The sequence below is a fragment of the Lytechinus variegatus genome, chromosome 1, assembly GCF_018143015.1.
Source record: "Lytechinus variegatus isolate NC3 chromosome 1, Lvar_3.0, whole genome shotgun sequence".
NCBI lineage: Eukaryota > Metazoa > Echinodermata > Echinoidea > Temnopleuroida > Toxopneustidae > Lytechinus > Lytechinus variegatus.
Genome location: NC_054740.1, coordinates 58,876,857 through 58,889,163, shown reverse-complemented (window position 1 = coordinate 58,889,163; position 12,307 = coordinate 58,876,857). Strand labels below are relative to the sequence as shown.

Genomic DNA, 12,307 nt, shown 5'->3' with positions numbered 1-12,307 from the left:
ATGCCATAGTTGGTCCTCAATTCCATCTTTTGGCAGTCTAACACAGCATTGATTTTGACTAGGAAATCTAGCCCTAGAATGCCCTCATTCTTTAGACTAGCCACTGTAGCCATTGTAGTGACGACTATATCTCCAATCTGCACTTCCAACATTGACTTTCCTCTGATTCTCAATTGAGATCCATCTGCTTGTAGTACAACACTTGTCACTGGTAGTAATTCTGGTCTTCTGATTTCCTCTATCTGGTCAAACACTTTCTCTCCAATGAGAGTGTTGGTAGCTCCAGTGTCGACCAGTAATTTCAATTCTTGTCCATTTACTTTGCCTTGAAGGTAAAGCCCTTTTCTCTTGGTATCTAGAGTCGCTCCGACTCTGGTTTGTTCCTCTTTCTTTTGTCCTCTTTTATTTTGTTCATCTAGAGTCACTCCGACTCTTGTTTGCTCCTCTTTTTCTTGTTCCTTTGTTCCTCTTTTCTCTTGTCCATCTTGAGTCGCTTCGACTCTGATTTGTTCATCTGTTTCTTGTTCTCTTGTTCCTTTCTTGTCTTTTCCATCTAGAGTCGTTCCGACTCTGATTTGTTCCTCTTTTCCTTTTATTTCGTTCATCATTTCCCTTTCGGGTACTTGAAAAGCTGCTGTTCTTCCTTTTATTTTCTTTGGATATGGGCAGTTGTTCCTCCAATGCCCCAATCCATTGCAATTGAAACATCTTTGTTCCTCTTGTTCATCAATCCTTGATTTATTTGGTTCCTCTCTTTTTCTTTGTGGCTCAAAGCCATCTTTTCTTGATTCCTGATATCTGGTCCTGATTTTTTTTTCCTTTTTCTTGTCTCTTTCATCCAAGGCGTCTATGACAGCCTTTACTATCTTGTCGATAGTTGGATTTCTTGATTGCTTTTCCTCCACTGCTGCAACCTCACACTCCTGCTCTTCCAGAGCTCGGCTGTACCTTATGGCCCGCTTCACTTCATTCCTCTGACCCTCCATTCTCAGAAAGGCCTCTGTGTTTAAAGCAGCTTCCACAGCATCATCCAATGTGCGAGGTTGAGCACGGAACAATCCCTCTCTTATTTCTGGTGTTACTATGGCATCTAAAAAATGCCCTCGGGCAAGCCGATCTTGCCCCTTTTCGTCGAATTCGGGATACGCCAATCCACACAGCTCCCGTATTCTTTGTCCTAACTCCTGGAGGCTTTCCTTTGGTTGGCGACGACGTTGCCTCAACTCCGCCAGGTATACCTCAGCTTTGCCTCCTAGGCCAAACCTGTTTCTGAGCCTGTATACCAACTCGTCGTATGTCAACACCACTCCAGGTTGTTGGGTCAACAACTTCACAGCAGGGCCCCTTAGACTTGCAGCAAGAAACTGAACTGCTTCCCTTTTTGTCCATCCGTTTACTCCAGCACAGGCCTCAAAGTGATGCAAATAATCTTCGACAGGTGTGCGTCCATCAAATCTGTCCGGTACCAGATGTGGTCGTCTGCCAATCATAGCATCAAAATTTGCCATCCCCGCATCTTGAATATGTGGGGAAAACTGTGGGGGTGTAAATTGAACACTGGGTCTTGCAGTAGATGATCGTCTCATCTGCTCTCTGGGCGTTGAGCTGAATCCAGCCTGCTGTGCCCCTTCCATCTGTGAGTCATTCCTTGGTCCTCTGTCCGCTTGTCCACTCACAGTTGGGGGAATATCCTGTCCACTTGATTCTGCACCGGGTGCTTGTCTTATGGACAATCTTAACTGTTCCATCATTTGGTCAATCTCTGTCATGCTCCTCTCTAAGTGCGCCATCATCTCTCCTGGCGTCGGTCGATACTGCATATTTCCTTGTTGTGCCATTGTCACTGGATCCCACTTCTGACACCACTTGTGACGGAACCGCTGGGCGGCGGCGTGGGTTCGGTCCGCCGGCAGCTCGCTCTTGTCAGGATGCCTGCCGCCGGCGGGTGCGTCGCCACGTCGATTTCCAAACTCTAAGTCGTGGATCCGTTTGGCAGAGATATACTGCCGCAGTTGACACTTGCACACGCCTCGATCCTGTCAGTACCACCACCAGGCAACCTCCAGACGGCTACACTCTTTGTTATCAGCTCCAAAAGCTCACCCGACCATATGCATCTGATTCCTGTAGTTAAGCTCCTACGACCATATGCATCTGATTCCTGTAATTAAGCTCTCTCGACCATAGGTATGGGTTTCTCTGTAGTTAAACTCCTACGACCATACCCATGGACTAATTTCATCCGTCGTCTGCTTACGACCAGCTACTACGTCTGTTCAGTACAGCAACCACGTCTGCTCCGTACTGCAACCACGTCTGAATTCCGTACTGCAACCACGTCTGTTCAGTACACGACCACGTCTGATACCGTACTGCAACAACGTCTGTTCAGTACTGCAACCACGTCTGTTCAGTACCACGACCACGTCTGAGTCCGTACTGCAACCACCGACATCTGTTCAGTACTGCAACCACGTCTGTTCAGTACCACGACCACGTCTGAGTCCGTACTGCAACCACCGACATCTGTTCAGTACTGCAACCACGTCTGTTCAGTACCACGACCACGTCTGAGTCCGTACTGCAACCATTGACATCTGTTCAGTACTGCAACCAAGCACGTCTGATTCCGTACTGCAACCACGTCTGTTCAGTACCGCAACCTCGTCTGTTACCGTACTGCAACCAGGAACCTCTGTTCAGTACCGGAACCTACGTCTGGTTCTTCGACCATATGTATGGGTCCTTCTGCAGTCAGGCTCTCACGACCATACCCCTTGGCTCTGCTCTACTTGTAGTTTTCCCCGTTGTCTGCTCCGGACCTCCGACCGTCTGCTTCCAGACCAGCAACCATCCGCTTCAGACCAACCCGTCTGCTCCGGACCACCAGCCGTCTGCTCCAGACTCCGAACCGTCCGCCTCCAGACCAACCAGACTACCAAAAGAGCAAGCCCTGGTATAGTCTCTTGCTGGCGTGCAAAAGACCCAACATACAAGGAAATCTAACCACAGTCGTCGCCTAGAATTCTAGGTTTCCCCGTGGAAAGACATGCGAACGATCATATAAATCATTTCGATCGCATCCACCAACTTTATTTATTGGATAGCGAATCCAAATCGATCTGCATACTTTACGTGCAATGCACCCCGTGGGCGCCGTATTTCAACAGATCATCGGCAAAGCCTCACGAGTGCACCAAGTTACTGTAATTATGCATTAATTATACAATATCTGTTATAGTTAACCTCTGTTACAATCTTAAAACAGCTATAACTTTGGTCTCCAAAACCGGATATGCATGAATGACATATCAAATTAAAGCTTTCATTTAGATCAAGCTAGTGATAACCATAATAATCAGTTAAACATCTCCAGAAAATTGTTATTCCACGAAAATGGTTCAAAACATGCATAACTTTCAATGTCTTATCTACGTCATTATTACCGTAGAAACATGCATGTAATATCGCCAGCTACGACAAAATCATTATAAATCAACCAAAAATAATTTCCTAATACGAAATAAAACCCATTTCGTGACAATATTTATTAGGTTTTGTTTGTCCAATATTTTTATTTTGGCTTTATTTTAAAACATCGTTTTACACTTTAGCATACATCATTTTGGAAGATGCTCTTCGGAATTTTTAATTAAACTCCAAGGAAACTGCACACTCGCCTCTCGTGTATTTCTGTCTGGGTTGAGATGAACTGTAGTTAACTGTTACCACTTGTAAAGAATAGAACAACATCCAAACTATTTAGTTTTATAAGACATTTTCATTTTATCCCTCTAGTTTAAAGATTTGTATTGTAAAATTATATATTTTATTTTTTAACTTGTGTAAACGCTGTGATATTGCTTGCTATGAAGAGCGTACTAAATACTAGTTGTTATAATAAATGAAACATTTCGTGGACTGTTTCTTCTTTGTAATTCAGAGCAAAAAAAGAAAAGGGAAAATTTTTACCACTATTTTCAATAAAAAAACATGAGATTTCTCAAACTGAGAACTGAGATTTCTCAAACTGCATGGCCCGAAAACTATTTTGCGGATATGTTTAGCAGTAAATAAAGCAATATAACTACAGGACTTCCATTTTTTGGAATGCACATGATGCATTGTGCTCCATACCCTTAATATTTTTGTAGGAACACTCTAGCACTCCGAAGTACACTCACTATACACGCTCTTTAAGAGCTAAATTAGCACTTAATTTTTTAGAGTGAAGTGTCCCCCCCCCCCCTCGTGACGCAATAATTGTAAAAAAAAAAAAGAAGTTTATTACTAATCTCATCATTAGATAAAAATTATTCTTTATTATTAAAAAGTGGCAATGTATTCGCACACACGCACAGAAAAAAAAACATTTGTTGTATATTTACAAGATTGAGGATAAATGTGACTCTGGGCTCTTGATGCACTAAGATGATTTGTTTGGTGCCTTTTTCATTTAGAATTAGTGCGACTGGTTGATGGAAGTGCTTCAAACGAAGGAAGGGTTGAGGTTTACGCCAACGGAGGATGGGGTACTGTGTGTGATGATTTCTGGGATGATACAGATGCTACAGTTGTTTGTCAAAGTCTCGGCTTTGAGTCTGGAACAGCAAACACCAACGCTCACTTCGGACAAGGAGTAGGTGATATCCTGCTCGATGATGTATCTTGTACTGGAAGTGAAACTTCTCTTCTGCAATGTTCTAATTCTGGAATCGGCGTTAATAACTGTGGACACCATGAGGATGCGGGCGTTACGTGTTCATTAACAGGTATTTTCAGAATTGTTTCACATACTGTGATCTTGATGAAAATAAGTTGCTGACAGTTTATGTAAACTATTGTGAAATTTCGATATAATGCATATCTATTTATGTACAAAGCCATTGCTCATACCTCATTATATTGCTATTACGTAGGGACGCAACACATTGCCTAATTTCATCATTAGATGAAAATTACTTTTTTATTTAAAGAAAAAGTGGCAATGTATTTAAAAAAAAACACTTTGGGGATACTTAGAAGATGGAGTATAAATGTGCTCCCGAATCCTCGATGCAATACCGTTCTGTATTTGGTGCCTCTTTTATTTAGAATTAGTGCGACTGGTTGATGGAAGTGCCCCAAACGAAGGAAGGGTTGAGGTTTACGCCAACGGAGGATGGGGTACTGTGTGTGATGATTTCTGGGATGATACAGATGCTACAGTTGTTTGTCAAAGTCTCGGCTTTGGGTCTGGAACAGCAAACACCAACGCTTACTTCGGAGAGGGTTCAGGTGATATCCTACTAGATGATGTATTTTGTACTGGAAGTGAAACTTCTCTTCTGGATTGTTCTAATGCTGGAATCGGCGTTAATAACTGTCAACACCATGAGGATGCGGGCGTTACGTGTTCATTAACAGGTATTTCTGGAATTAATTTCAATTTAATTCATTTATTTATTACTGTCATTAAAATCAAACATTTTTTAAGACATAGAATCATAGACAAGATGTAATTCAATTGTTTGTGACATTGGAAGTAAGCAATCGGTAAAAAAAAATGAAGAATAAATTTCATTGTAAAACAACGAGGTTTTCTTCATTGTAAAACAATTAAGAATAAACTCGGACAGAAATGAAATTATAAGGAGTGGCAGGAGGGCTTAGCCTTATGTAAAATCCAAGCTTCAGACGTATGAATCAAATCATGCATCACCAATTCAGATAAAATCTAAAAGGTACTCGTATACAAACAATTATCAAAAGCTAACTAAAGTTTGGACAAACACACTCCCCACCCCCATAGGCGGCGGGAGCGGGGGGGGGGGGGGACCCGCCCCCCTAAATTTTTTGTTTTGCTTGTCAAATTTTTTACCTGTGTCCAGCCCAAAATTTCTGATGGACCCCCTAATATTTTTTGGCTTCCGCCGCCAATGCCCACCCCCCACACACACATCTTATCTACAATGGCAATTATTATGTATAGATGTGTATTTTTAATCTATATATTAATGTGTAGTATGCTTCACAGTAAATCATACTGGATACACGATTTGTCATCAAAATGAATACCCCAAAATTTGACGGTTGGACAAACCGTCTTGTAAACAGTACTTGAAAAAAATGTACTGCATTATTTTGTAGTTAGATGGTTAGTAATAATTAATAGATAATAAGTAAAAATATGTTGTATTTATCATCATCATTCCCCTATAGGCCTAATCATTTCTTATTGTTGTTATTATAGTGTATTACGTGACTGGATATTATCATACATGTCATAATACTACTCATATTGTATTTCATGCGATGAACGATTCTGTTTCACAATGCAATATTTATCTTATTAAAAATACACTCCTGTCAGGTCCTTTAATACTTTCGTCTAGTTCTCGCTCCCCATTTACGCTCTTCCCAAATCTAAAAAAAGGGCATCGAAGTTGTATGAGGGCCTTTTTTCTCACTGGCCCAGTATGATGATTTTCCTCTGGTTAATACAGTACAGGTTTACAATAAAACGTCTTCACAAAATAATAAACTTTTTTTCGTTAACGGTTTTTAATCGTTTTAAGAACCCTTTTCCCCCAACGAATTATGCAATTTTCTGTAAATCAGTTACTCTACAGAATATGATCCAAGCCCTTGATATTTGAATAATTTTTGGAGTAAGTAAGAGATGACCACAATTTATTTTACTGAACTTCCAATAGAAACATTTTTATATTACCCAAATTACTATATCATGGAAGTTGTGTGTGTGTGTGTGTGTGTGTGTGAGTGTGTGCTTGTATGTATATGTATATATATATATATATATATATTGTAAAGAGTTGCCAAAGCTGTTGTACATGTATAACTTCACACACATACACACACACAAATATATATATATATTTATATATATATATATATATATATATACATGTATATATATATATAAATATATGTTGACATTCTAAAAGCTTAATCCACATGTAGTCCCAGTGTATTTCGTAAAATTAGGGGACGACACGAATTTGCACATTGGTATAATATGACATAATCTGTGCGCTTTTAAAGCTAGATGATAGTAGTTGCAATAAAACACTAATCTCGTGAGAAAGTCTGTAAAACAAAGTTTAAGTATCACTATATCATCGTGGATCTATATCTGGTACAGTTACATAAACTAAACTTTGTGAAATCATAAAATCTAAGCGGAAATACGATCACACTGAAGATCGCCAATACAGATAGGCACACGTGGGACAGTGTATTATCATTATTGCTGGACTAACATGACTAAAGACCCGACGGAAGTGACCGAATCGGCGCTTATTTTGCTTATTTCTCAGCTATTACACAATATCTTCCAGAATCCTTTGGCACATATTTTTTCTTCATACAAACAGACACATGGGTTGTCATTAAAAAGTCATTTTGAGATCGTTACCAGAACTCGAATTTATTTTTAAAGCTTGATTTTATTAAATCAACATGCTTCATTTCTTTTTAATTAATTATGCCAATTTTAGTGCATGAAATAGAAAGTTAGGTTTAAATCAAAAGCTTTTTATCTGATCAAACGCATATGAGAAAAAAAATCAGAAAAAGAATTGTTTTGTAAATGCTTTTTTAACTCTTGAAATAATTTTTTATGTACGTATTTTTTCTTTACTTTTTAGGTTTTATTATTGTTCAACGGAATTGTCAAAAATTCTCCAGTTATTAACAAAAAGTACAAATAATAATACAGACACAAATTTTGGGCGAGAATTCACATTGGATTTATACATGAAATCAAGTTTTTGAGCAATTCAGGGTCTGCCATGCACTTGTGTGAAATCATGATCGAATTCCCATGCATGCATCCAAAATATAGCCTCGAGCGAAATAACGTGGCCCTGTCGTGTTATATGGACTTATCACAGAAAATTTTGGGGGGGGGGGGAATTTAGGTCTCCTGGGATTGTTGGGGTTAAGGTTTGCTGGCTGATATGTTGTACTGTTAGAAGTACTTCATCTTTACGAAGAGCTTTACCTCCTTTCATGTGTACCTCAAGAGTACGATGTCAGTTTTGCAGACTGAGTCTATGTGGTGTACAATATTATGATACTTCAGCAACACTTCCATTTAATTCAAGTACTACTATTATATGTATTTGAGCTAATTTTGAATAAGTTTTCTTTCCCTGTCCAAACATTGAGCAAAAAATTCAGATATGCTTGTTAAAATGACAGTATTCTTATGGATTGATGTGCGCAATTGAACAGGGAGGAAAGGAACATGACAAAGCAACGGAGAAGGAGGGGGGGGGGGAATAAAGGGGGTAAGAGAAAGAGGGAAAAAATGGTGTTGAAAAAGAGTTTTAGTTAGAAGAAAATAATACACCACTTAAAAGTAATTTTTAAAAGTATTAAAAAGCATTCATCTAAAATCACATCCATGCAAATTTACAACAAACAAGACTGGGTGGTGTTTTTTGAAATACATTAAAAAGACCCGAGTGTTTTAAAACGCGTTTTAAAATACGTTTTAAACCACACAATTTGAAACGTGCCAACAGAATGTACTTCGGTTGACACATTAAAAACCAAACTGGAGCTGAAAGTAAAATTGACAAATTGGAAATATAATAAGCTACATAGAGCAACATTGTAGGTTTTACTCAACGCTAGACAACTGAGTTTTTGCCTACTTGCTTGAAAACACAATCAAATTATTAAAAACGGCTTAAGAAAATTGGCTCTATCGGGATTCTCAACGGCTTGAATTACGTGACGTCACTGTTCAGGAGGATTGAACGTAGAAAAGATATCTGGAAATTATGTATATATATATATATATATATTTGTATATATGATTTCCAGATTAAGAATTTTTTTCTTTCAGAAGAAAATGGCACTGATGATTATTTAGTGCTCAAACGAATGGAAACCTACATTTCTCTTCATTGGGTTTTTGGTGTTGTCTCTGTTTGGCTCTTATTCGGTCTAAATCGCTTTGTCAGGAAAAGTTGTTGCACATTATTTGAATGCAGTTAAAATTGGACAGCTACACCAAATAAAGAGGAAAAGAAGTATGGTACAAATTTGTCCAAAGCTGTAAATTTCTTCAATTCTAGCTTGCTGAAAAAGAAATTTATGATGTCTCTACAGTCTCTTTATGTGATAGTGATAGTAAAGAAAATAAAATGCGTATTCTGAAAAACAGAAAAAAATCACCCCGATTTTCTGTGTACAAACTTATGTAATCACAACGCTTTTAATACAACACGACGTCACGGTCGGTGAAATGCAGAAATAAAGCCTATTTTCGAGGCCCGATAATTGCTGTTTTTATTGAGGAAAATACTCAGCCTGTAAGCGGTGAAAATGCACCATGCTTAGCTTGCATCGATGTGTTTATTATTTAAACTTTCGATTGGTATATGATCTGTCAATATCATGGTTAAGGGTGACCCAAATCTGCTAAGATGCAGCTTCCTACTCTTAATTGTTAATTACTCTTCAAGTTCTTTACTATTTCATTGCATAATGCATACTTTTATCTATATCCCTTTCTGTCTCTCGAGTCATTTCGATTGGGCACTCTACAGGATGGATTTAGCGCATCATAGTTTATATATATGATTATTATTATCATTTTTATTATTATTATTACCATTTTTTATTTTAGCTGTCATTTTGTCATCTTCAAAATCGTCGACATCATTATCGTTGACTGATTTTGTTCATGCATAATTCATAATCCTGGCAGGAACCGAAGTACGTCTGGTTGATGGTTCCTGTGCCGGCGAGGGTAGAGTCGAGGTTTACTATGACGGGGCCTGGGGGACTGTTTGTGACGACCTGTGGGATGATACTGATGCCACCGTTGTCTGTCGAAGTCTTGGGTACACATCCGGAATAGCGGTAGGAAATGCAGGATTCGGAGAAGGGACTGGGGAGATACTTCTTGACAATGTAGAATGTGCATCCACTGATACCGACCTCTTCGACTGCCAACGCAATGATATCGGAGATCATAATTGTATCCATGCTGAAGATGCGGGAGTGACGTGTTCGTAAGGAAGGTAAATACAAGTGACGTATTTAATGAGCCCAAAAAACAATGCAAGGCACAGGCATGGCATGTGGGATCCCATTTCTAAAACGCTGCAATAAAAAACTGACCCGTTATGGTAAAAAAAAAAATTTTGCTATATTTTGGGCATAATTTTCAAAGAATGATATTTTACCCCTCCTAATTTCCTTTGCTTTCTTATTCTACTTTACTTTTTCTTCGTGAAAAGCTTAGGGAGTCCAAAGACCCGATTCCCTTATCTTTTATACGCCAGTTGTTTGAGATACATAATATAGGGAACATATATGGATTAATTTCAACACCATTTACACCGACTTTTAACCATTTGAAAAAAATGTCGGCGATCGCTGTACATAAATTTATGTTCATAATAATATGGTACATCAATGATGATTTATTTGTCATTTTTGATATTTTGAATTATCATGACTATGACGAACATAGATAAATGCAATTTTCTTTGTTCCGTTGGCCCATTTTTTTACGCTGTACGCGATTTCATTTGATATAATATTATGTTAATGATTATTCTTCGTATATTTAATCATAATCAATACCCAAGGTCTCTGAAACATGCATGTTTTTTAAAATCTTTTTATTTTTTCTTTCTTAATATTGCAGACGATTGATGCTGGAAGATCTTTTGTCCATTGAACTCAAACCAAATTTGTTTAAAATCTTCAAAATTGGTGCATCGATTTATCAATTTAAATTCTAGAATTTTTCTATCTATTTTCTTCTCTTCAGCATGTACTCGGGCATACAGTAAAACATTATGCTTCATATTTTACAGGTTTTTTAATATTTGGTACACGGTTTGCTGCAGATTTACAGTTAGGCTTGATTTAATTTGATTGCAACTTGTATATAGGCCCTTACAACTAAACCCTAAGGTGGCAATGTATACATCTGATGCATGGTCGATTAACCTATAGGTTCGAATTTAATGGTATAATTTTCATGACACCCTAAGTAAGTTACGTAATGATTTGAAAAATCAATCAATAAATTTTAATCACTACGTAACAACCACGATGAAATAGATACACATTTATGAACAAGTACTTTGCCATTCCATAATCGTCACGTGACCCAAATAATATTATAAAAATGTGTGTTCTATTAGGTTTTATCGTTAATCATTTACATATCTTCATCTTTTCATGTACAAAGCAATAATTACGTACTATCCAAGGAGATATTGACGGTAAACATGTTTAGAAATAATTGAGCACGGAGCGAAATATTACTCAGATGAAATGACTAACAAATTTAAGAATCAATAAAATAAAGTCAATGTGAACCCGGGCCTCTTAACACAAATAGTTTAGTAATTAATCGCTAATTGAAAGAACAATTTTGATTAATAGTCGTCAGTCAGTCATGCAACGAGGATCTTGATAGGACATTTCATTTAGCGATTCGCTATTATGTTTGTTACGGAGTCCTGATGTATACATTTCCAAATCTTAATGTTTCCCTTTATGCTATGAAATGAAATTTCGAAAGCTTCGAAACATCATTGACATTTTGATTAATGGAGATGTGCAGTTATGTCGTCCAAATTGTCGGCATGATTTTTTTTTGTCTGATTTCGATCAATTACATTGTTCAGTTAAGGTCATCGTAAAATCTTGAGTTATTGACTTAATAATTCGAAAAAAATTTTGGTAAAAATATTGAAATTATATTTTCTTTCTTCTCTAAATTCCATGTTAATCTTTTTTTTTGTTTACCGCGAGTGTTTGCGTGGTATCTTAGAGTTGCATTATAAAATCATTACTAAGTGGAGTATATCTTATGAACGGGAACAAATTTTTATAGGATCCTATGGTATCTTTGGAAATAAAGTCTGTCTGCATTACATATTTTGTGTTTATATATTTTGTTTATTTATAATCGTTTACGTTGTCATTGTCTCATCTGTTTCCTGTGTGATGGATAAAGAAATGCGCTCGTTTAAGTGTGTCAAAAACAAAAATCACCTAAACCAAGTTACCCCACCCCCTATCATCAATGGCACGTTCCAAGTTCCTGTGAGAAGCTGGTGAAATCCTGCAATTTGATTGGCTGAGAAGAAATTGATCATATAATCACATAGAAACAAAAACAAATCTGCTATTAAAGGACAAGTCCACCCAAACAAAAAGTTGATTTGAAAAAAGGAGAAAAATCCAACAAGCAAAACACTGAAAATTTCATCAAAATCGGATGTAAAATAAGAAATATATAACATTTTAAAGTTTCGCTTAATTT

The 12,307-nt window shown here is 37.5% G+C and overlaps 1 pseudogene; it reads left to right on the top strand.

Annotated features, from left to right (window-relative positions):
• LOC121431191 overlaps positions 1-11,916 on the top strand; it is a 43,020-nt pseudogene extending 31,104 nt beyond the window's left edge.
• Positions 11,917-12,307: the final 391 nt, after the last annotated feature.